The sequence below is a fragment of the Nomascus leucogenys genome, chromosome 21 (assembly GCF_006542625.1).
Source record: "Nomascus leucogenys isolate Asia chromosome 21, Asia_NLE_v1, whole genome shotgun sequence".
Taxonomy (NCBI): Eukaryota; Metazoa; Chordata; class Mammalia; order Primates; family Hylobatidae; genus Nomascus; species Nomascus leucogenys.
Window position 1 is genome coordinate 79545221 of NC_044401.1, and position 19400 is coordinate 79564620.

Sequence of the window (19400 nt, forward strand, 5' to 3'; positions counted from 1 at the left end):
AAATTACAGTTTTGTTACAGTATTTATTCACCTGGCATTGTTAGACTGTTCCATCTTTATATACTTAGTCATAACCAGCTTCTTGACAATGTTTTTCTTTCTTTGCCTGTACTTTGCTCATACATACAAATGTAACCATAAACCTATAATTATATAGAATTTTTTTCTTAAAAAGAAAAAGAAAAGCCAAACAGAAGCTCTTCCCTTAAGAAATAAAACTCAGCCTTTGCAGAAAATTTAAAGCTTAGGAGAATTCTTAGCTCAGCCTCTTTGAAGACCTAATCTTATCAGTTTTCTAGTGTTGAGTGGAAGAAAGTTTGTATTTAAACTTTGCCTCTCTATTGTTTGGCTAGGTTATTTTGTTGGGGGAGAAGGGGGGAAAACAGGGTTGAATGTCATATAAAAGTCTTAGTATTATAATTTCTTTAGAAAGTCCTTTGAAGCTTTGCTTTCTCCCTCCTTTTCCCCCCACTAGCAGATTTTTAAGAGTTACTCTGTGTAGGTTGTTTGCAAAGATGCAAAGTTATATCCTTGGGTGACAAGAATATAACTCTCATGTGTAGCAGAATCTCTTCTGCTTGCATCACAGATTTTCATTTTATAAAATATACTGTGTTATTTCTCCAATTTGATTGGCTTTTATAATACTGTCCAACATGAAAATCGTATGAATAATTTAATTAGATCCCATTTGTCAATTTTGGCTTTTGTTGCCGCTGCTTTTGGTGTTTTAGTCATGAAGTCTTTGCCCATGCCTATGTCCTGAATGGTATTGCTTAGGTTTTCTTCTAGGGTTTTTATGGTTTTAGGTCTTACGTTTAAGTCTTTAATATATCTTGAGTTGATTTTTGTATAAAGAGTAAGGAAGGGATCCAATTTCAGTTTTCTGCATTTGGCTAGCCAGTTTTCCCAACACCATTTATTAAATAGGGACTCCTTTCCCGATTGCTTGTTTTTGTCAGGTTTGTCAAAGATCAGTTGGTTGTAGATGTCTGGTGTTATTTCTGAGGCCTCTGTTCTGTTTCATTGGTCTATATATCTGTTTTGGTACCAGTATCATGCTGTTTTGTAAGTGTGCTATATAGCATTATATTACGCAGAGTATGAATGTGAAAGAATCTACAAGTCACTGCATTTTTGGAACCTCATTAGGTGCCACCAAAACAGCATTTTCTCCGTTTCTGCATATGGCAATCTATTAGACTTCCTATTCACGGTGATGAAGAGACTCAACATACACTTAATGATTGGGCTTATTTTCAAAACTTATTATTGGCTTGCTCTTTCCTTCCTTACTCCCACCTGTTGCATGCCCCTACCAGCCATAGAATAGTACCTTGCAACATTCAAGACATCAAGAGGAAAATAACACAACTCAACCATTTTATGGTTGGGAACTTTCCAAATACATTTTAAACCCAACTAATATAATTCTTTATAACCATTCTCAACTCTTTGAACTAATCCCTAATATATTGTATAATATATTGCATATAATAGAGAAGACATACATATAAATATGAGGTAAATATGGGTACATTGTTGCTGATATATCAGTTGTTATGAAAGATTTAAAAATAAGCACGCATTCCTTTTAAGAAAGATTTCTCCTAAGGAAGGCCAGAGATCCTAATTTTTTCTACTATGTAAAAACAGGAAAAGCAAACTTTAAATCAGAAATTGTCTTTTAATGTAATTATTCATGCTTTATTTATTCCATTACTGTCAGGATGACTGCCGGTTTATCTCATTTAGAATCTCAGTGCTAGTCTGTCCAGTTTATTATCTTTCAGGTTTATCAGTTGTGTTTTACTGAAGATAGACACATTAAAGTAGAATGAGGACCTAGGGGACAATGGAAATAGTTTCAACAGAGGCTTAAGTGAGAATGTGTATCTATCCCATGTGTGAAAGAAATGCAAAACTAAAACAAGAACAAAAATTTAAAAAAACAGACAGTGATTAAATTAGAAATGCTGTGATTTATAATTTAGTATAAATTAGTCTTTTCTAATTTGGTTTGATAGTAAAGAGAAATATACCAGAAAGATTCTATTCCATTTTATCTCAGTAGCCTTAAAAGTCTTTCCTCTGAACTTTCCTTGCTGGGGTAATATGCTGTATTGATGTTCTACACAGGCTGTTACTTGTGGGCATCTGACTGTCCAACCATATCTGAGAACTGTGGAGTGTTTTGTTTCACAGTCAAATCCCTTTTGGGGTCAAACTTAGGAAAACTAGAATAACTGTTTAGAGAAACTAAAAGTTGGACATTTACTTCTCTTTCAAACTAATGTAAATGGTAATGTGCATGACACTTAAATTCCCAACAGCAAGTTGGTTTGCTATTTGCTCAGAAGTGAAGGTTCTAGAATTCTCCTTCATCTTTTCTAAATTGGAAAAAGAAACAAACATCAAAACTCTTTCTTTTTCCTTGATTAGTCACATGTTTCTTAGTGTTGCATTGATTAAGGAGTCAAACAGACATGTTTTAAAGTACTGGTTCCATCACTTACTAGGTGGGTGACTTTGAGAAAGTTACTTACTTTTTATCATGGTGTTTGACTATCTGTATAATAACTATGATAAAAGTACTTACCTAAATGGATTATTATGAAGATTAAATTAGATCATGCATATATAGTACCTGGCACATAGTAAATGTTCAATGAGTAATTGCCATTATTGTAATTTTTATTAGTTTGTCTTAGACCTCAAGTCCTATTGTTGAATTTCAGTAGTGCTGTCACTATTGGCTCCTCTCATATCTTCTTTTTCTCTTTTTGGTAGAGCTGCCCAACTTTGAAATTTGATTTGTTACCATCTTTTCCAGTATTTTGTGGAAATTTTTTCTCTTTAGTCACTTCTGTGTGAGGCAGCTGTTCCATTTCTGTATCAGCTGATTATTTCTTGTGATTCTGAGCGATATTAAAGAATAAACCAATGTTTTTATGGAAGAAGATAATGCTCCCCTTCATTGCCAAATTCTTCACAATGTTACCTCAGCATATCATTTATTTGTTCATTTATATCTTTCCTAGAGATTTTTGCAGCATGTTAGACACCCAAGTGGCAACATTGAATGAATTTTGGTCCCTGTATTCAGGGAGTCTAATGTGAGCACAGATATGTCCCTAATCAAGGCTAATGGGAATACAAATTGTGTGAATGATACATCGGATTCATAGAAATGGGAAAAACAAAATTGTCCTGAAATAAGGCCTAATTTTTTCAAAACTTGTGTTACCAGCCTTCATGGTTCTTAAATGTGTCCTGAAGTTCTCTTAAGAATCTCTGAAACTGTTTTTCTATCAGCTTGTTTTCTAACTAAATTTGCTTTCCTTTGAGCACTAACATTCAAAATAATGAAAATGCACACACACAGTCATTATCTTCTATTTTATTTCTATTATTTGTTTATTTTGAGACGAAGTTTCACTCTTGTCACCCAGGCTGGAGTGCAGTGGCACGATCTCAGCTCGCTGCACCTCCACTTCTCAGGTTCAAGTGATTCTCCTGCTTTAGCTTCCCAAGTAGCTGGGATTACAGGCACCTGCCAGCATACCTTGCTAATTTTTTTTGTATTTTTATTAGAGACGGTATTTCACCATTTTGGCCAGGCTGGCCTTGAACTCCTGACCTCAGGCAATCTGCTCACCTCGGCCTCCCAAAGTGCTGGGATTACAGGTGTGAGCCACCAGGCCCAGCTTCTGTATTTTATTTTTAGTTGCTCTCATTATTACTCTTGCATTAGGGTTGTTTTTATGATATTTTGCCCTTGCAAGTATACAGGTCACCTTTTGTGGAGAAACCTGGACATATACACCCATTTTGTTATTTCTGTCTGTGTCCCTATTACTGTGGAGACTTTTAGAACAGATAGTGTTTGTAAATTGCCTGTATGTGTCACATGAATTTTCCTTTAGTTTGTGCACATACATAGGTAATTCACACATAAAGTTCACATGCTCTGGGGAGCCAAATTTATACTTGATGGTTGCTATGAAAATCCAGGACTTGTTTCATTAGTGATGGAGCCATGGAGCTGAGGGTTCTTGTGAACTCTTATGCTACAAATTAGACTTCCCACAGAAAGAAATGTTGAACAAACACAAAAGCTGGTGTTGGTGTACCTGGATAGCTGCAGGCTCCTATCTATTAATGCCCGCTGTCATAAGTAACTTTTAGGACACCAGGCAACATAAATTTATTTTTGTTTAAACAAATAGCTGCAAAATGGTAAGTTCCAAAATCCCCTGTGTCTTTAAAATAAGGCCTATCCTAAAACCAGCATTTCTTTGTCTTGCTCTGTTTCTTTGTTCTACTCTCTTATTTTACTGTTTTGACAATGTGGTACTTATTTTTGTTGTTCCCTGTTTTCTACCCTAGGGATAAACTCTTTATTACTTTTTAAAATCTATGTTCCATTAATCACGTGATTTCCATTTCATCACTCATCATCATCCTTTTCCTCCACTTCTCCTCCCTCTGGCTTTATTCTACCCATCTGCTTATTACGTAAATTATGGTTAATGTGATGAGAGGCCTTGCCTAGGAAATCAGGTGGCTTATGAGCTTCAGATAATTTCTTAAATGTATTTACAATTTTTATGAAAACACATCCTCTTTGGGCCTGTTAGGAAAAGGCCTGTACACATGGCACAGATGTTCACAGAGGCCTAAGAGAGTAGCCTAGTGAAGGAGAAATCTCAGAGTAGTTATGTTGTTGAACACTTTAGCAAATAGTCTTCAACATTTACTACACTGACAAAGTTTTTTAAAAAGGAAGTAAAAGAAAAAAAGTTCCTCCGAAGATCTGTATTGTTCCTCTGTGCTTTGACATGTGCCAGTCCTTGGACTGTACTGGCTTTTTTTTCCTTGCTTTTCATCCCACTTGACCCTCAAGTAAACAAGTAAATATTTGCCTACCATCACTATGCTAAACCCAAACGCAGAGGCCTGTAATTGCTATATTAAAGATGAATAGAAAGGAAGGAAAAGAGAGAGAGATTGAACTGCATTCCTTTATGTCCTTCACCTGATTTCTTATTCTAATAACCAGGAGTTGCATTGTATCCAGCCGAATGCATAAAATTGCTAATCTGAACCAAGTTCCAGAGTGCTGATTTGTTTTAAAGCAAACAAACAGAAAGCCATAGTGACATTCCTGAAGGCATGCCTCCAAGTTCTTAATGTAATTACTTCTTGGTTCCTGAGATGTAATTAATTAGATAAAAAGAGATCAAGCGTAATCCAAAAGGATATAGAATATTCTCTAAACGGGAGTGACCGTGGGCTTCAGAACCATGAAAACAAGTCACTAGATCCGGGGACACAAACATCTCCCTCAGCCCCTCATTGTGGTGGGAAAACCTCTTGAAGGCAAGAACCACTGAAAGTTACATACAGAGAGGCTAGTCAGAGGGATAAAAAAAAATCCCCCTTCGAATCTGCAGAAGGTTTTCTTAATTTTTTTTTCCCGCTTAGTCTTTCTCTACCTGGGGTTGTCTGCCTTAACTGACATCAAGGCCATTTTATTGAAAATTGTTCAGATTGTCGATGAAGCACTTAGTCTGACATACTTTGTCTATTGTTACTGTTAAATTAAGTTTCACTCGGACAGCTGACCACCAAGTCAGGCCCCATTTTGTCTAGGAGCTTCTTTGATTCAGGAAAAGTACCTTATCTAGTAACCTCATTGTTTTCTAGCTCCTTTTTACGCATACCTTTTAACAGACTTCAAGATGACAGAAAAGAGGATCTTTTAAAATGTAATATATATGGATGTGTGTGTACATATATATATATGGATGTGTTTGTACATATATATATGGATGTGTGTATAGATACACACATATATTCATGCATATATACACATATATAAGGATGTATATATATATATATTTTTTGAGACAGAGTCTCGCTCTGTCACCCAGGCTGGAGTGCAGTGGCGCGATCTTGGCTCACTGCAAGCTCCACCTCCCGGGTTCACGCCATTCTCCTGCCTCAGCCTCCTGAGTAGCTGGGACTACAGGTGCCCACCACCACGCCTGGCTAATTTTTTTGTATTTTTAGTAGAGACGGGGTTTCACCATTTTAGCCAGGATGGTCTTGATCTCCTGACCTCATGATCTGCCCGTCTCGGCCTCCCAAAGTGCTGGGATTCCAGGCATGAGCCACCGCGCCCAGCCGGATGTATGTATATATATTTTTAAGCTTGGAGAGTTGTGAAGTCATGAAAATACAGAGCTACAGATTAATATAGTTCTTGAGCATCATAGTTGCTGTAAATATGTCCCTCCCTCCATCTCTCCTTTCACACCCCAGGCATATATACCTCATACTGTTCTAGGCAGCAAGGAGCAAATAGTGATGCTTGCCAGAGACAAAGGAAAGGAGAGAAGAAATACAGGAATAACGATATGTTTTCTAGTCATAGCCGAAGAATCATGGTGTCTCATTGCTGGAAGGGATCTTTAAAGTTATGCATGGTGTTTCTGGCCATTTGTCCTCTACCAAGGAGAGAACACAAATTCCCACAGCTGGAGTTCTCAGCATCCATAGGGACAGTGGTGCAGCTTGAGTAGGAATCTGGAAAGTCTGCAGAGTGTGGGTATTCTGTCAAAATATTCATGCCTTCCTGTGATACTTCTCATCTGCCCTCCTTGCCCCCTGTCTTGCCGCTCCTCAAATAACTAGTTTAAATCAACTTTCTTATTTTACAGATAAGAAAACTGAGGTCCATGGAAAGGTCAAAGGACTTATAAAGATCATTAGACACTGGGAAATACATTTTTCCCTTTGTTTTATTAGGGTATTTCTTGTCTCAGAAAGAAAACTGTGAAAGAAATCAGGCTGGTATTGCTGTTGAGGCTGGGACTATATAAAGCAATAGGTATCTTTGTTTTCAAATGAAATTTAATTCATGTTCTAATCCTGTTGTGAATTAGTGATAAAATTTAGCCATCTTCTATTTGAAAGGGCCTTGCTGCTTTAAATTATCCACCTCCTTCTCTGATATCATGATGGTATTTCATCACCTCCTCTTTCTTCTCTCTCCCTTCTTTTCTATTTTCCCTTTTTGCCTTGTTGGACTAGAAAACATAAAGACACTTAAAAAGGGATACTCTCAAAAATCTGCTACAGAACCAAGGCAATACATTTGTATTTTAGACCTAAAAAAAATGAAAAGCCTGTAAATAGAATGCGAGATGAATTTTTGTAATTATAGAACCATATTTCAAAAGCACTGGAGAAGATTGTTATTTGAAAGAACCCTGTAATGAGTCTTAGGGTAAAGCAAATAATTAGTATCATATTTGTTTGGAAAGTTTATCATATCCACAATTCAGTGGTCTGGAGACCTTAGCTATTCAGAAATCCAATTTCTAAGGGGAGAGTGGATCAAAGAGCAAATCTGAAAGTGGGGCCAGGAAAGCATATCTTCTAATTCCAGAAATAATAACAAGGCAGGAGAAACAAAGCAGAAAGCTCCTTTTTTTCTTCTTTCTTTTTTTGCTCCCTGAACCTTGAAAGACTTCTAGAAAAACTATAGGCTTTCAATTTGTTATAAGTTTAAAGAGTTGCAAAGAATATAGATTTCTGGCTTATTATTGACATTTAAAAATTGTTAAATAATTTTTAAGTATATCAATTTGGAATCTAAATACTATGATGAGTTGAGTCTCACTATTGTCAATTTAACAATATAAAAACAAATTCTTTATTCATGGAAAATTGTGCACCATTCCTTTCTCTCTTTTAACTCACATTTCATTTATTTGTCTCACAGAATTTTATCAATATAATATGCTGGAAATATGTTATACATCATCATATAGTCTCAGAACATTAAATTTTTTTTAAAATTTTGAATTTATAATCCTCTACATTTCAAAAATTACATCTGGATTGAGCTTTTATCATTATTATTAGCACAAGATTGATCAAAACAAAAAATATATATTTCTTATATTTTTTATATATTAATAGTTACTAAATATAAAAGTTAAACTTATTGAAACCTCATCTAATAATGAGATGGTTAGGGCTTTTTAAAATTTTTTAATTCATTCCTATATCAAGTCAAATATTATTTGTTTCAAAACAAAACAGGATTTAGCACAATCCCAGTTTTTCGGTTTTCTAGAGATAAGCATTGAGAAATCTTTCTCACGTACATAAGTAGATGAGATTGGAGGTATTTTTATGTCATTGAATTTTTTAAAACTTCTTGCCAGTTTTATGCCAAAAATCATATAGTAATTTCTCATCAAATTTTTTTTTATGATTCATCCTCTGACAACTCAATTAGTTCTCCTTCAGTTTTATTGAGAGAAAAACTGTCTTGAAAAAGAGTTTGTTGCTCAGTCACTCAAGATATTCAATTTCTCTTTTTCCTGGGAAGTACACCAAAGGCTTACCAAAGCTTCTCAAATGCCCATGAATTAAACCTATTCCTCTTTCTCTTAGAGGTACCATATTGAATCTGATAGACTCAGAGTTGGGAAAACTGAAATATTCCAAATTTCAATATACCTCTGCAAATATTATTTTTAATTTTTGGACAAGATTCTCTTGCTTAGTACATGCTTTAAATGTATTTCCTCCAAGCCTTGGAACTGCAGATTTAACTCATTAGGTTTATGAAAAATGTCCACTTTATAGTTTATTTTGAAAAACGTATTTGCTGAATCAATCAACTAAGTCAGGCTTACTTTCTTTCAACTTGGGTTTTCACATTCAGTTAAACTTCCTTGTGGTCCTTCCCATGCCTGTCATTTTTACTTCTGAGTTCTCAGTCTGAAATAGATTGGCTGATATGGTGAGGAGGTTTGCAGTGAGTCTGCTCCTGAGAGAAATAAGGCACTATCGCCGTTGTATATTTTACAGATTCCCGTTTTGCTTTGCTCTCATGGGACTTTTTTCTCAGGAGCAATGTATTCTTTGACAATTGCTTGCAGATGAAAAGGCGAGATCTTTAAACAGAAATTGTCATCCCCATGATACCTTTACTGCAGGTACATTTTCAGACAGATCAATTTTAGGATAAAAGTTGAGGATCTTGAAATGGATTCTTTTAAGAATATCTGATTCCATGAACTCCAGCTGGAAGACCACTATTATAGACTGTAAAAAGCAGAAGAATGAAGGTACGTAACACCTAAGATAGGGCCATTTAGTGTATTGATGATTAGTGTTAATCCCCTTCATACATGTTCTGAGGATTTCAATAACTGATCTTCATATTGGTGATCTGGATTCATCAGGAATTTATGAGGGCTGGTTTCTGCCTAAAACAGCATTTTGGATCGATTTTTATGTGAGAGTAAGCTAAAAATGAAAGGTAAATTCTTTGATACTGAAAGTGGTAAACCTTTGGAATCTATGTCTTTTGCACCTAAGTTTCTACAATGAAATTTGTAACTTGTCATAAATAGGAATCTATTCAGGTTCAACATTGTGGAATTCCACAACCACAGTTATAAAGGATTTGGAAAATTCTCTAAGCTACACAAGAAAACTTTTATAATCTAAAACTAAGAATGAATAAGTAAGTCAGTGCATATAATTTCTCTGGTTTTTCAGTAGCCCATTAGTTCAAGATTTCCACCTTGTGGAAAGAAAGGAAACATTCGAAGTTTACCTTCAGCAAAGAGAAATTTCTCATGTTAGAGAATGTGAATTAAAATTATTTTCCAAGAATTTATCATTAACATACAATTATACCAACAATATATCATTATGCCATTACTCCTACATATACTGAGAGTTCAATGGAATTATTTAGGTTATATTTTTTCTGACTCTTACTTTCTATAAAACATGGAACAGTCAACTCTTGATATTATCTGCGTCTCCTTCCACAATTCTGCTACAATGAGAAATATTTCAGTAAACCTTAGAACCAATTAACTTATTTTGTGTGCAGTTAAGCTGGTGATATAAGAAATATCTGAAGGGACTTTAAGTACATCTCTTAAAATATTGACAGTGTCAATGCTGACAGGACTGAAAGAAAGCTTGTAGTCTAAGGACAAATGTGTAGGCATTTGCACAGTATCTTCCTTGGCCATCAGGTGGAACAGAATATCAAGCTTGATCCCTGTTGGTTGTTTAGTCCAGATTGACCAAGCAGCAGATAAACCCAGATGTTGTGTGGCTGTGCATGATACTTAACCTTTCTAAACTTTAGTTTTGTCATCTGTAAAATGGCAATGGTAATAGTACATATTACATAGGCTTGTTGAGTCACTTAAATGATTGAATGCATGTAAAGCATTTTGTAAGAGCTTAATATTGTTAACCATTTTGATTATCAGTAGGTCTGCAATAATACCCTAAGTGGAAAATATGGACTAATGGACTAATATTGGATCAGTTGAGTTAAATGTATTTACAGTTTGATACAAGTATAGGATCACCCCAGTTCCAATAAATTCAATCAGTTGTTTACCATTTACTTTTTTTTTTTTTTTTGGTAATCAAGTGTAGGAATGCTTTGTCATCAAGTATATTAATAGCATAGACATTTTTGGTAATAATTGAAGATATTCCCAGAGATACCATGCTTTAGGTGATGTGATTATTCTTAGAACATTGAGGCTTGATGGTAATTACCATCTTTCTAGTTTCAAGGTGCCGCTTAGGTAGATGAAACTTCTGGCTGTATTAAAGATTGTTAATGTAAATCTTCTGCACTAGTGAGTATTAGAGGAGGTCTAAAATATCACCTTGTCATAGAATTCTCTCCAAAATAGAAAAGAAACCTTCAAGCTCTTTTCATTATTTCCTAAAGGGTATTTGTAACCACACTAACTATGAAAGGCTACCCAAATATTATATTTTCCCATTTTTGTCAAAGATTATGTTACTTTCATGTTGTAATTTTGTTATTTATTTATCAGAAGTTCCATCAGACAGGATATGTATCTTTCTTAATAATACCAAAAAGGAAATGAATTAATCATTAATCTTGGATAGATGAAATATTTTCAAACGTGTACTCCATTCTCAAATCATAATAAAAGGAGTCCTTGGTAGTGAGATTGTTAGGAAGCACTTCTTTGAGTAGGTTGATTTGGGAGCAGTGGGGCAGGAGTAGGCATTATTATTCATATGTATTATCTATATAATAACTCTAGTATATTAATTTGATCTGTATTATAGGAACATGATTTTACAGCAATCAGTTAAAAAACAATTTCATTGACTTTCACCAAGGCATCAGTTTAATAACCATTTGGCCAATTGGTCAAATTTGAAGACTCCTATTTCTTAAGATCAAATTTCATATATGGTAGTGGAGGAAAGCACTTTACCGTTTCAGAGAAGAAAACACAAAAGTAGGAACTAAGGATGAATTAGGGAACCCATAAGAAAGAGAACCAGAGCATACATCATGTGGCCTTCTGACAGTAAGTGAAGCTCATGCCTGTACCCCTGCTGCTCTTCCTGTTCCTTGTCAGTGTCAGCCGTTGTTTTGAAAGAGACACAATGGGACCCAGTCTATTGCTTCTGAAGCTGGGGCAGAGTTTATGTTTTGTCTGATTGGCTGCCTCCTCATTCTTCAGAGGGCCCAATAAAATATGTTAAATACCATTAGTGAGTAAAAGTGCTGAGGGAAGAAACACAATTATTGGGCAATGTTTCTTTGGAGTTTCAGGGTAATAAAGCAGAGTTTGGAAATAAGACCGTGTGAAATATCGAGTAGCTGTATCAGATTGTGGAATTAATTTACTGAGGCGGTTAGCTGCCAGTTTTCTGGAAAAAAAAAAAAGAAGCCCAAATTAGTTCCATTATTTTAGTAATTATTATTTAACATGTGCTAAGTGCCCACAGCATGTTGGTGCCTTCACATGATATCAGAATGCACTATGGAGGGAATTGAACTTGTTACTGGATTTAATTAATCTCTCAAGTTAATTGCCAATGTGGGCCACATTTCTTATGTGAGTAAAATTGGAGTATGAGAAAAGATAATGTCCCTCCCTCATTAAGCTGTCCACGTTAGATTCACAGGGCGACAGTCAGGCCCACTCAGGCTTAGTTTTGATAGCTTTCACTACTGACGTCACAGAGTAAGTGGTGATCTGTCCTTTCATTATTAGACTCAACCCAATAACTGTTGCACAAACACAACCACCTCTATCAGGGAGGCTTCAAAGAGCTGTTTGTAGTTTGATGCTTAGCTTGTCATTTTTTTTTTCCTTGCTAGCCCCAGACTCCTTTTGTTCTCCCAATGCACGGAGAATTGTAGTGCAGGTCCCTGCCTGACACCTGCCAAGAAGGGCAGCCCTTGCCAACTGCAGCCTTCCCTGGAGCAGGAATCGGTTAGTGACTTCTGCGAATGATGTGACTTTGTAGATCTTAGGAACTTCTTTTCACACGGTTATATAACTGGTATGTGATTCCCCTCCATCCCCAACTTGTGCTTATAAAACACTGTGGACAGTACCTTTTAAAATGGCTGAGATATTGATTACCTGCAAAAACTGGAAGACCATTTGCATGCCTGTCTTTTCTTCAGTGTTTGCTTCTACAGGATCTTCGGTTGAATTCCCTAGAACTGGAGATGGGTGTGCAGGTGATTAATAAGAGAGGGCTCTTGGGAGAAGCCAGGAAGGGAGTGAGGGAATTAGGATAAGGAAGTGGAAGAAGCTACCAAGGTTGTGGTTTCAGGTGAAATTAACCTGATCACATGGGGTCTTGGGAGCATGAAACATACTACAGGGTGAGTGTAGGCTTCTGTACCTTCCCTTCCCACCATTCAGTCTTTAGCTATGGACCCTGGGTGGGGGCCGAGTTTAGTGATGTATCTCCCCGGAACCTCTGGGTGTTGCTCTGGTCACTCAAGGGCAATTCTTTGGAGAAGATGGGCAGCAACACCTGTAGGGAGGAATGGGACACCAAACTGGTAAAAGGGATCCTACAGAGATCTGAGTGCAGCATCAACAGCTTCTGAAGTGTAGGGAATACATTCTGTAGTTGCAAAGGGCATTTGCATGCATAAGCGAACGCAAGTTTCCTTCAAGTTACACAGTTTTGTGGCAGAGTGAGACAGCATTGTCACTATTGACTCCTGATTTTGTGTTGTGACTCCGTCTTTAGTAGGATATTAAGAACTGGTAGAAAGATGAAAATCACATATTACATTTTTTAGGTTTATGGAAGATGAAGTTAGTAGTTCTCAAATAGATATTCACCTGAGAAAAAGAATATGAAACTTCTTAACTCCACTGAAGCTAATGAATTTATCGCTCCTCCATCGATTTCTAGTAAACTGTTGTTAATGCCTGTAAAGGTAATTAAACACGACAGATGAAAAAACGATTACACTCTCAGGCCAAAGAGGGAGTAAGGTATGTAGAGTGTCTGGGGGCTACAAAATACAGCCTCTTGTTCCATCGAATGACAGGGTCTAACTTTGTGATGTAAACACATTATTGCAAATGTCAGTGCACAGAGAATTGTTTAGACAGACTGCAAAGATGATTGCTAAAGAAGAGGCAAAGCAATAAAATACAAAACAACATTTCGTTGACCCAGTTATAATTCCAACTTTTTATCTGTTTGGATGAACAATTTCATATAGAGACTTTTGTATGATAAGTTTTTAAAAAATAAGACAGCAAGATGAAAGAGGCAACAATTATATTAAAATGTTATGCACATTAATGTAAATTTTAAAACATTTTATATCTCAAACTGCGAAGAATATATTCTGTGGTTAATTTTTTTTCGCTATTTCCCCTCCTTCTTTCCGATCAAAAATATCAACAGCTTAATATTATAAATCAAATTATTAAACTTTCTACTATGTAAGTTTCTGAACTTAGCCATGTATATATTTGTATCTAGATAATTTCTGGAGGATGGAGTAAAGATGCTTTATTCATTCTGTATATTTTATTTAAAAAATACTTTTTCAGCAGTAATTCAGCAAACTTAAAGGTTTGTAAAGGTTTTTCTATAAAGAGAAAATGTGTTATGTATATTTTATTTAAAAGTGTGATGCAGTTCTCCAAATGCAATTAATTGTAAAAAAGAAAGAATATATTTTTCAAATCAATGGGGGATTTTTTGGTGCCTTCTTTTGATTTTTCATACTTTTTTTTCAGAAAGGAAATTCTGTACATAAAAGTTGGTAATATCTCATTACGTAAATCTCAAGTGTCAAGTGTCATCCCTAAAATATTTCTCACCTTGGGTTCTTGAAATATTTTTAATTTCATGGATAATTTTGCTTTTTAGCATTTGTTATGGTCATTGATGTTGCTGTTTTTATGACAGAATAATTTTTAATAACATTTTGGTTCAGCTATGTTCAAATGATGAAAGAAAGAAATTTCCTTAAAAAATACTGCTTGAGGTTACCTTCTGAGTCTTCTTTTGGCATCTTAATGTCAAATCCCATATTTGAGAGCAGTAATCCATATTAAAAGAAGGTTCAAAATTGAAATTATACCATTAACCTTGGCCTTTTTCAAGTGAAACTGTTTTATAAGTTCTCTTTGCCATCAGCACGTTTACCAAGCTCTTCATTTTCGAATGCGACTTTAGGCAATTTTTATTTAAAAAAACCTTGTTTTAAGCATGGTGGTAACTGCTCTTCCTCCTCCCTGCTTATCACCCAAGAGCTGTCTTCCACTGCTGCCTTCCCTTGCCTGCTCTTCCTTCTTTCACCCTCAGATTTTAACTGTGTAGATGAGTGGAGTGGGTGAGGACACAGCTGGTAAGGAGAGGGGCCATTTCCACTTCCGGGTCCTTTCCTCAAAAGAAGACTTGCTGAGAGCCCAACCATGTTGGAACTAACCTCCCCAGCAATAAGTGGCTACCTTGACCTAGTGTTTGCTGTGCTCCAGGCTCTGTTCCAAGTGTTCTAAATGCATTCCTTCTTTCATTCTTCACATCAGCTCTAGGCACCACACATAATAATTACTGCGTTTCACACACAGGGAAACCGAAATTCATAGTGGCCCAGCCATGCAGCACACAGCCTGCTCTGAAAAGCTTCTTCTTGTGATTGAGGCACCAGGATTAACAAATATTTATCAGTTCCACTGCTTTAACTATATACTGAAGCCTTATTTAAGGAATACTTGGTGTCAGTTACAGAAGTTCTTTGGCCGTAGGTTAAAGTGGGGTGGTTCTTATCATGACTATTACCACCATCATTTGTCACCACTGCCATAATTATCATCACCATCACCATCGCCAGTACCAACACCATCACCAGCACCATCACCATCACAATCATTATCATCCTGCTCCTCCTCATCATCATATATAGCAGTTACTGACTCTCTCTTCTGTGGCAAGCCCTAAGTTAAATGCTTAGCTTTTAGCAAGCTTTTCTCTAATTCCCCTCAACGTGATAAAAATAAAATTATCTAATATGGACAGGTAGCCAATCTACATAAAATAATGGAGAAGTCATTACCTTAGGAATTTGACAGATCTGAGATCCTAATTGTAAGCAATAATTATAGGCAACATATCTGAGCTTCATTTACTCACCTTTCCCGAGAGCTTAATAATTCCTATCACATACTTTCTAGGGAGAATGAAATAAGACGGGATATATAATAAATGCTTAGCACTCTGCTGCAATCATACTAGCCACCCAGGAAGCGTTGGTTCTTCTGCCTCTCTGCTGTACCTCTCATGTGGGGAGAAAATGGTGGGAGGCATAGATAATTGCTAAATTGAATTGTATAATGAAAAAAATCCCGTCTTATATATTTAACAACTTACATTTCTCATTTACTTACTATGTTTGAGGTATGTTTGAGTGCATAATGTGCTTTACATCATTTAATTTTCACAGCAATTCTCTGCGGTTGGCAGCTGACTGATTTTCTTAATACCAGGAATCAGGGATGCTATCCTTTTCCACCTGCTGACCTGTATGCTTCATCAGTGGGTTTTTTTGCCTTCTGGCCAATGGGGGGACCCAAGCAGGAGACTGGAAAATGGAAGGAGAGTGAGGTCAAGGTATTAGTTGCCCTGGATCACTCCCTGTGGGGTCCCTTTGAGCTGGCTGTGTTCCTCTATCAAAGGAGATCGCTCTTCTTGAGGTTGACCTCTCCGCCAGACTTTCTCTTTCCAAGTTCTGGTCAGTGCTCCTTCCCCTTCTCCCTTTATGTCGTGTGATGATAACAGCTCCAGAGTGTTGAATGTCCCTTATGGTTTCCCTACATTCTACCCAAAGTTTTATAAATAGTCCCTTTATTAAACCTTCCTCAAATTATTCTAATTTCAGTGGGCCATCTGTGTCCTGCTCAATTCCTACCAGTACAGAAGAGGAGAAACTGGGCAACTTTTTTGAAACTGCATATGTACACTGGGCAAACACTTTATTTGGGGTGGCTTGGGTGGATACTGGTAGAGTTGATTGGGGAGCTAAAGACACTCAGGCCATTTTTGCCATTAACATTAGCAGGATCTATTTTTATCAGTCTTAGCAGATATTCAGAACTTTTGTTTCACCATGCACATAATCTGTGCTCACCTTCTTTCACTTGCACAGTATTCATGTGGCTCTGATACTGGATTTTGCACTCCTTTAGGGTAGGGATTCTTCTATTCATCTCGGTGCCCTCAACACGAGTACACCACTGTGCTTAGTAGACACTCAGTACGGTCATTATGTAATAATCTATCTGCCCACCCCCAAGCATAAGGATGACCTGAAGTAAGTACACAAGTACACCCGCAGAGCATGTTTTGCTTCTTGATGTTAGCTTCCATAAAAAACCAAGCTGATGTATTGCTGATGTGTTATATCTGTAAATATTACAGAAATGGGCATGCCAGATTTCTCTTCTTTAGCATCTGCTATAAGAGAAAAACTGGGCAGATGCCTGGAAGGCATGGGCAATTGCAACTTTTCAGTAAGATATACTGGTCTGGTTTTAATTTGAAATAATAAAGAACATTTTTTCTTCTCTTTGGACTTTTTTGCCTATTAAAATTGGTTCCAAAATGTTCTCAATTACTGGATATTGATATTTCTTACGTTGAAAGCTTGATTGCAGATACCCTGGTAATCGTTTTTTACCTTTTAATTAATGATAATCACTGGAGAACTCAGTACTAGAGCAGTCATAGCTTCAGCTTTTAAGGGGCATAAACACAATGTGGTAGCGAAATGGACATTATAAATGAATATTAGAATTATCAGAATTCTTTAAATGAAAGCTTTCATCACTAATGTTTCAGCACATTTAAATAAAAGAAGGATAAAAGCTTGGTAGTGCTTGGTCAATTCAGTGGCTGTGTTTTAAAGTCTAATTTGTAAAAGAATAAGAATTCAGCTATCTTTTAAATTAGGATGAATTTCTTAATCTTACCAAGGAATTAGAGTGTGGTGTGCCCCTTTAGATAGATGGCTTTTCTTTTGCAGATTGCAAATGGCTATCAGTGTGCTGAATTTACAGACAAATGGTATGGGGCTCAATGGAGAGACACTTTCTGAAGACATGGATTTATAGACAATAAATTTATAGGAGAATTTATAGACAATAAATTATTTATATAGAAACCTAAGGTTCTTCTCCTGTGCTTTAGTTTTAATTTTATATCACTGCAAAATGCCACAAGTAATCAGAATAGGTCTGTGTTTGATAGCAGCAAACTACAACAAAAACCCTTTCAGTGGCATTCTTAATTGCACCAGACCTTGAGAAAGGGATTACAACAGAGGTGGGCTAGGGTAAAGAAAGTGTTGACGTGCAACCCAGGAACTGGCATAGAGTTTGCTAAGCCATTGAAGGGATTCCAGCCAAGCAACTATAAGAAGGGGTATGGAGGAGGAAATTGGGCCAGGAGTAGGAGAGGTTAATGGAGGTGTGGGCATCTGAGATGGGTTTACAGTCCACTTTCCAATGATAGATGCAGATGCTGGCACACTGCAAAGGAAGAAATACCTAGAATTTTATTATGATTTCTTACCCTGAGCAATTAATGGGCCTAATTAAAAAAAAAAGAAACAAACTTTAATTTTTGTCATAGAAGTAGTGAGTGGAATGGTAGTCACTAGAGGCTGGGGGATAGGGAGAGGGAATGGGGAGATGTTGATCAAAGGGTACAAAGTGGCCAGGTGCAGTGGCTCATGCCTGTGGCTCACAGCACTTTGGGAGGCCGAGGTGGGAGGATCACTTGAGCCCAGGAGTTTGAAACCAGCTGGGGCAACATAGTGAGAACCTGTCTCTACAAAAAATAAAAGACTGGCCTGGCATGTTGGCACATGCCTGTAGTCCCAGCTACTCGGGAGGCTGAGGTGGGAGAACTGCTTGAACCCAGGAGATCAGGCTGCATTGAACTGTGCTTGTGCCACTGCACTCCAGCTTGTGTGACAGAGCAAGACCTTGTCTCAAAAATAAAAGCAAAACCAGGGTACAAAGTTGCAGTTAGTCAGGAGGAATAAGTTTTTGAGATCTATTGCACAGCATTGTGACTATAGTAAATAAAAATGTATCACATATTTTAAAATTGCTGAGTATAAATTTCAAATATCTCACCACAAATAAATTATAAGTGAGATGATAGATATGTTAATTACCTTGATTTAATCATTCTACATTGTATGCATATATCAAAACATCACATTGCACCCCCTAAATATATACAAGTATTATTTGTCAAAGTAAATTTTTAAATTTGAAATAACAGTAGATACACAGAAACAAACAAAGAAATGTAGAGGGAGGGCCTGTGTACCCTTTATCCAGTTTCCCCCAATGTTAATATCTTGCCTAACTAGAGGACAATATAAAAACCAAGAAACTGGCATTAGTACAATGCATATCCATAGAGCTTATTCAGATTGACCAGTTATGCAAGTACTCATTTGTGCATGTATATGTGTGCATGTATAGCTCTACGCAATTTTATCGTAAGTGTAGCTTCATGAAACCACAACCACTATCAAGATACTTCACTGTCCCATCATCAGAGACTCCCTCATGCTACCCCTTTAGAGTCAATACCTATTCCCTACCCCATTCTGAACAACTAGACACCACTACTCTATTCTTGATCTCTATAATTATCATATTTCATGAATGCTATATTAAAGTAATCATATAGTATGTGTCTTCTTGAGATTGGCTTTAATTTTTACTTAGCATAATGTCCTTGACATTCATCCAGGTGTGTATCAATAGTTCATTCCTTTATATTGCTAAGAAATATTCCATGTTATGATATATCACAGTTTGGCCATTATCCATTGAAGGATATTTGGATAATTTTCATTTCTTGGCTATTACAAATAAAGCTGCTATGAACATTCATGTTTAAATTTCTGTGTGAAAATGAGTTTTCATTTCTCTGTGACAAGTGCCCGAGAGTGCCACTTCTGGGTAATATAGCAAGTTTATTTTTCGTTTTAAAAG

General features: G+C 36.5%; 1 protein-coding gene across 6 annotated transcripts in view; it reads left to right on the plus strand.

Annotated features, from left to right (window-relative positions):
• Positions 1–19400, plus strand: part of FHIT (fragile histidine triad diadenosine triphosphatase) — a 1530527-nt gene that overhangs the window by 248739 nt on the left and 1262388 nt on the right. The gene's annotated exons all lie outside the window — the stretch shown is intronic.